Raw genomic sequence first — 7,065 nt, forward strand, 5'->3', positions numbered from 1 at the left:
AAATCCCAGCCGCGGCTGGGATTTAAAGGGCCTGGGCTGCCTGCAACCGCGGGGAGCGCAGAGCCTTTAAATCCCAGCCGCAGCCGGGAATCAGAGGGCTCTGGGCTTCCCGCTGCGGGAGCCCAGAGCCTTTAAATCCCAGCCGCGGCGGGAATCAGAGGGCTCTGGGCTGCTCAACCGCGGGGAGCCCAGAGCCTTTTAAATTCCAGCCGCGGCTGAGATTTAAAAGGCTCTGGGCTCCCCACGGTTGCAGGCAGCCCAGAGCCCTCTGATTCCCCGCTGCGGCTGGGATTTAAAAGGCTCTGGGCTGCCAGCAGCGCACAGCAAGGGAGAAACCTAGCTCCAAATATTGCTGGAGCAGAGCCCCTGTCTGTGAATATTCCTGGGGCTAAAGCCTCAGGAGCCCATATAAGTCGGCGCCCATGGTCACAGAGACCCCCTTGGGCCTGCCACCTGATGTGCTGAGACTGCCTCTGAGCCTGTTTTCCCTGCCAGCCTGGGACTCCAGAACCCTGCTAATACGAACCATCTTGGTAGAACTTTAACTCATCCTGTCTTCATTCTGCCACTATGTGAGAGAGAAAGAAAGAAACCCCACATTTCAACTCAGACCCTCACCCCCATGATAACCCTCATGCTATAACGTCCTGACCTCATTATAACCTTAACCCTATGATAACTTTAACCGCCTGTCCCTAACCCCCATGACACTATCTTATCCCTCCAGCTCTAACCCACTAGACCCCACTCCCCAAGCACAGCTGGGATAGGACCCAGGAGTCCGGGCTCCCAGACTCATTCTCATTCCACATGCCCAGGGGAGGTGAGGCTGGTGTTTTGCTGTGTGTCTTACCTGCTTGGTTCTGTCTGCCCTGGGAGTGAAGAAAGAGAAGGGGAAGATATTAGGATGTTGGTGGTGCCATTGCTGGGGTCTGACACGATGTGTCTGGGGGGATGAGTGCCAGTAGCTTCACCCATAAATCTCAGGCTACACCCACTCTCCTGAAACAGCCCTGCTATCCTTAGCAACCGTTAAAAATCTTAGCAGAGTCACTATTCAGCTTGCCATCTGTAGGTTCCACAGTTAACAATCCCTATTGCTCTGAATGGGGTGGCTGAGGAGTGAAAGCAGAACTAGGGGCTAGATAGGCAGGGGCTTCTATGAAGGGTGAAGGGGTTGGATCCCCCTGTTATTCACTAGCCCAATTCTCTTCTCTGCAAGCCCATCTCTCTCTCCTCGCCCCCGGGGAGGCAGGGTCCAGGCGCTCATCTCCACTCCACCCCACACTCACCCTGCACCAGGCTTGTCGCCAGCAGTGCAGTGACCAGCAGGGAGCAGAGATGCCCCATGATCCAGCCTTGCCTGGTCCCATTAGTCCAAGTTTACCCCAATGTCCCCAAACGACCTGCAGCTATTTCGCAAATGACGCACGGACATGCTCAGTCGACTGCCTTTGCTCGCCAGTAGATTCCATCGCAGCGGCTGGTCAATTACCCCTCCCCCTGCATCTCTCGCGGGGGTCAGACCACAGGGCTCACACGTGTAACCGTTCGGTGTCCATGACCCTTACACGCTATTTGCCTCAATCGCTGACTCTCGGCTCTGTTCAGGAACATGGGCCTGGTGACACCACAGAGTTAGGGTGACACAAGGAAGCTCAAGTCGACCTCACTCTGGAAGATCTACCCTTAGACTTCGCTTCCGCCAGTGTAAATCCCCCCACCCCCCGCACTGTGCCAACAATAACTCCACCTCCGCGAGCGGCGTAGAGTTCAGGGCGATGTAGTTCGGTCAACACAGTGTCAGTGTAGACACTGCATTGCTTACGTGAACTGTTCCCGGCTTCCAGGAGCCTTCCCACAATGCCCCGCACTGCCAGTACAGCCGATACAAGTGATGCTGGTGAGGACGAGCACTCTTGACACCGGGAGCAGAGTGTAGCCACGCACAAGTGATGCAATTACCGCGGTGGCTGTAGGCTGACGGCAGTTAGGTTGACTTAATTTGGTCGTGTAGCCACGGCCATAGTCTTGCTTTCACTACAGCTGTAGCTCTGGGCTGTGCTAGGAAGCACAGTGTGGATCCTGTGTTGAAATCGTTCCAGCTGCTGCGTTGTGTCCCTGTGGGACCTGGTAGTTCTGTGCGTGTCCAGTGGATCCGGGCTGGATGCTCCAGGGTGACACTCAGAGAACACAGGGGGTCAGGGGCTGCCTGTCACTAACCGGCCCACACAGGGCGAGGCCTGCGGGGCCCGAGCAGGCAGTGCTTGTGAGGGTGGAGGCTGGTGGCTTCGGGGAGCTGATCCACACTAGCCACAGACAAAAAATGTTTAAATGATGGGGGACGTTAGCACTAGAAAATTAGGAAAAACCGACACAATGACAATAGTTGTTGTTTTTTGGCAACTGCCTCACGTTCTTGACTCCTATTCAATTTGTCAGCCACTGTAGCTCCTCATCCTTTCCAGCCATACGCCCACCTCGCCAGTTATACCCCCGTCTGTAGCCCGGCCTTTGATTTTTCCTTCCTAAGTGCGGCAGTTGGCCCTCGTCTTTATGGAATTTCAGCTCGTTCATTACAGACCAATTCTCCAGTGTGTCAAGATCACCTTGAATTCACATCCTGCCCTCCGTGTAGCTAAGAAACCAGCTGCCATTCCGAGCTGGACCGGCCTAGCAAGGCAGCGTGAGGATGGGTGTGGTATAAACACCTCACTAACGAGCTAGATCTGTCTATGGACTATGCTCCGTCCAGCTGTCCAACCATGTCCCCTCTCTGCAATCCCTGTCTCCAGTTACACCTGGTAACCTCCCCTGGACATGTGGAGTGCAGGACTGGGGGCACCCTCAGTGCAGCTCTGCAGGCGTCATCCCCAGTACCTCTCTTGGGATGGAGCCGTGCCCTTGGGCTGCTCTCAGACCGAGCCCCCCATAGCTGGGTAAGTTTCCATTGGGCTGCTGTGAGCTGGCCACTCTGATTCTCTGGTGAGTGCCACCGAGAAGGCACTGCCCGCTGTACCTGCTGCTGTGGGGTTTTGTCTTCCCTGGGGGCCTGGGAGCGCAGCACCCTGCACTCCAATGGGAACGAACAGCTGTTACTGAGCTCAGCCCCCTGGAAACACCCGACCCGTGGGCTCAGCCGTGGGGAGAGACGCTCAGAGCCCCCCGGGCGTCTGCCAGCCCAGCCAGCCAAGGGGTCTGGGAAACGCCAGCTGCTGTCGCTCCTGTTGTTATTGCAGGGGGGCTGCCTTGGGCACCCTGAATCTTCCCCCCAGCTCACAGTGCCCCGGGACTCATGGGCCAAGCGCAGCCGGGCAGAGGAAACCACCGTCCCCCAGGGGTTGGCCACAGGCGGGGGAGGGGATTGAAGGTCACTGGAGCAGATCTGGGCACCGAGCCCGGCAGCTCTGACAGGCAGAGCCAGCCCTGCTCTGCCTCCTGGCAGATCTCGGAGCGTCCTGCTCTGAGAGACCCTCAGCCCTGGATCCTAGCTCTGCCGGTGCCCCTCAAACCCAACCCACAGACCCCTGCTAGCCCAGCCCTGGGCTCCTCACCCCACAGATCTGCCAGTGCCCCACAGCCCCCCGTAAGCCCAGCCCTGGACTCCTCACCCCACAGATCTGCCAGTGCCCCACAGCCCCCCCGCTAGCCCAGCCCTGGGCTCCTCACCCCACTGATCTGCCAGTGCCCCACAGACACCTCTACCCCAGCCCTGGGCTCCTCGCCCCACAGATCTGCAAGTGCCCCACAGCCTCCTGCTAGCCCAGCCCTGGGCTTCTCACCCCACTGATCTGCCAGTGCCCCATAGCCCCCCACTAGCCCAGCCCTGGGCTCCTCACCCCACAGATCTGCCAGTGCCCCATAGCCCCCGCTAGCCCAGCCCTGGGCTCCTCACCCCACAGATCTGCCAGTGCCCCATAGCCCCCCACTAGCCCAGCCCTGGGCTCCTCACCCCACAAATCTGCCAGTGCCCCACAGCCTCCTGCTAGCCCAGCCCTGGGCTCCTCACCCCACAGATCTGCAGTGCCCCTCTGCCCCCAGCTACCCCAGCCCTGGGATCCCCTCTTCCCCAGCTCAGCTCTGCAGCTGTAACTCACCCTGGAGAACAGACTCGAGCACAGACCCGTTTGTCTCTGGTGGTGACACCCCCAAAACTCCTCCCACAGCCGCAGGGCTGCCCAGAGTGGGGGGCAAGTGGGGCAATTTGCCCCAGGCTCCGCAGGGCCCCCCCAAGAGAACGGCTGAGGCTCCCGCATCCGCCCCCATCCTGGAACCTCAGCGCATCCAGCAGCGCCCCCGGACAGCACTGCAGCCTGCTTCCGGCGGGGCCCCGAGCTCCGGGCCGAGTGGAGGGAGCTCAGGCCCCGCTGGAGCTCACAGCCCTGGCCCCTGACCACGCGGCTCTGAGCAGGCGGAGCTCAGGGGCCCTGCCGGAGACGCTCTGCAGCTGTTCAGAAACGCGCTGAGGCTCTGGGTGAGGGAAGGGCCGGGGGGGTTGAATAAGGGACAGGGAGTCTTGGGGACAGTCAGGGCACTGGGAGGGGGCAGATGTTGGGGGCGGGCGGTCAGGGGACAGGGAATGGGGAGGTCTGTCAGGACTCAGTGGGGGGGGGTGGATAGGGGTCGGAGCAGTCAGGGGGCAGGGAGCAGGGGTGGGGTCCCGGAGTGGTAATTGGGGAGGGGTTTCTGGGGCGGTGAGGGGCAAGGAACAGGATGGGTCGGGGATTCTGAGGGGGGCAGTCGGGGGGCAGGAAGTGGGTGGGGGTCGGATGGGGGCAGGGCCAGGCTGTCTGGGAGGCACAGCCTTCCCCACCCTAAAGCTCATTCAGCAGTTTGAGGCCAACTGCCAAATGCCAAGTTATAGTCTACATTTAATTTCAGTGCCATAGGGAGATTCATGTCAGGGGAGGGTAGCTTCATTTCAAATTAGCCACTGGGGGAGGGATCACATGAGAAGAGCAATATCCTTCCCAACCCTACCAAGGGAGACCCCCCCTCCCCTGCATTCCCTGAGGCTCCAGAGGGGTTAATTCAGTGGGTCTCAAACTTTTGTCCTGGTGACCCCTTTCACATAGCAAACCTCTAACTGTGACACCCCCACCACCCCTTATAAATTGAAAACATAGTTTTATATATTTAACACTATTATAAATGCTGGAGGCAAAGCAGGGTTTGAGGTTTGAGGTGGAGGCTGACAGCTCGTGACCCCCAGTAATATCCTCATGACCCCCTGAGGGGTCCCCATCCCCCAGTTTGAGACCCCCTGGGTTAATTTAATTTTAGCACCCTGTGTCCATTCACATGCATGTGCTATTTTGTGCATTTCAGTTTTCACAACATAGGCTCGTCCCAGATTCTGGAACAAGCTCAAATGCTCAGTTCGTGGAATATGTCCATAAGCTGAACTAAAGACAAACGCACAGTAACCGTCTCCAGTTTGTGAGGGACCCCATGGAGCCAGTCTCTAGGAAACAGATAAATGCATGAAGGTTAAGTCCATTAATGGCTGTTAGCCAGGATGGGTAAGGAATGGTGTCCCTGGCCTCTGTTTGTCAGAGGATGGAGATGGATGGCAGGAGCGAGATCACTTGATCATTACCTGTTAGGTTCACTCCTTCTGGGGCACTTGGCATTGGCCATTGTCAGTAGACAGGATACTGGGCAGGATGGCCTTTGGTTTGACCCAGTCTGGCTGTTCTTATGTTCTAACCTAAATGAACCCAAAGTTATGGAGACAGATATGAGTCAAGGAAGCCAGCAGAGCATCAGAAACCTGGAAAAACCTCTGACTGGATGGGCTCAGGCGTTTGGTCACAAGCTGAGAAGGTTCAAAAGTTTTGGATTTTTTTTAAGCAGAATTTTTTTAATTGTTTCTTTAAACAATCAAACACAGGAAGCAGCAAATATTTGGCCACACCAAACCTCAAACCATATTCAGGTTTTGGCAGACTAATTTCAGCTTTTCAATTAAAGAAAACAACACATTTTGAAGGAAAGCAGACATTGTCCGTGGTTTTTTTCTGCTTTTTAAAAACCCCTAGTTTTTGATCCAAAAAAAGTTTTGACGGAAGATATTTGTCCAACCATTTAATGAGCTTTAGTGCCTTTTAGCACTAGCTGATGCTGAGAACCAGTGATACCTTGTAAAGAAGTTTTCTCAAAACTGGTTTTGTGCCGAGATGCAGAAGGTTTATTTTTCCCAGGGCTGCCTGTGGGGGGGAGCAAGTGGGGCAATTTGCCCTGGGCCCCGCAAGGGCCCCCACGAGAATATAGTATTGCAATTTTTTTTATGGAAGGGGCCCCTGATATTGCTTTGCCCCAGGCCCCCTGAATCCTCTGGGCGGCCCTGCACAGCCAAACGCCCCTGCACTTGAGACCCCAAAACAAGGGGCTTCTCACAACAGCCTGCACCGTCATCCCTGCCCGGCTCCAAGCTCAGACCAGCTGCAGGACATCCAGTGAGAGGGCAGGGCAGGAATTTCCCATCTAAGCGGTTTGTGGACTGGAAACTGGGCTTTTTTCCATGCTGGGAAGAGCTGAACCTTCACTGAAGGTTTTTGTTTCAGTTCGAGAAGTGCCTCATCTCGGAGAAGAGGCAGCAGCTGGGGTGTTATCGCCATATGGAGAACAGGCGTTGGCCAAACTGTTCAGTCCTGCGGCGGTCACAGCGTCGGCACTTCCCGTGCTCTTTCAAGCAGGTGCATTTCCGGACCCTGCTGCGCCGGTGGCAGGATCGTCCCCTCTGCTCTGTTCCCTGCGGCTCTGCATCGCTCTGGATCCCTTGCTCCCTCCTACCATGTGCTGGGGACGGCAGCACCAGCTAGGGTGACCAGACAGCAAATGTGAAAAATCGGGACGGGGTGGGGGGTAATAGGAGCCTATATATAAAAAAAGACCCCAAAATCAGGACTGTCCCTATAAAATCAGGACATCTGGTCACCCTAGCACCAGCAGCAGCAGCCTGGGCAGCTGGGAGCAGAGCCCCCCATGAGCCAGCCCCACATGAGCCCTGGGTCGGGACAGCCCCACTCAGCCACTGGGGAGCGCAGCAGCAAACAGCCCCTG

The sequence above is a fragment of the Mauremys reevesii genome, linkage group 4 (genome assembly GCF_016161935.1).
Source record: "Mauremys reevesii isolate NIE-2019 linkage group 4, ASM1616193v1, whole genome shotgun sequence".
Lineage (NCBI taxonomy): Eukaryota > Metazoa > Chordata > Testudines > Geoemydidae > Mauremys > Mauremys reevesii.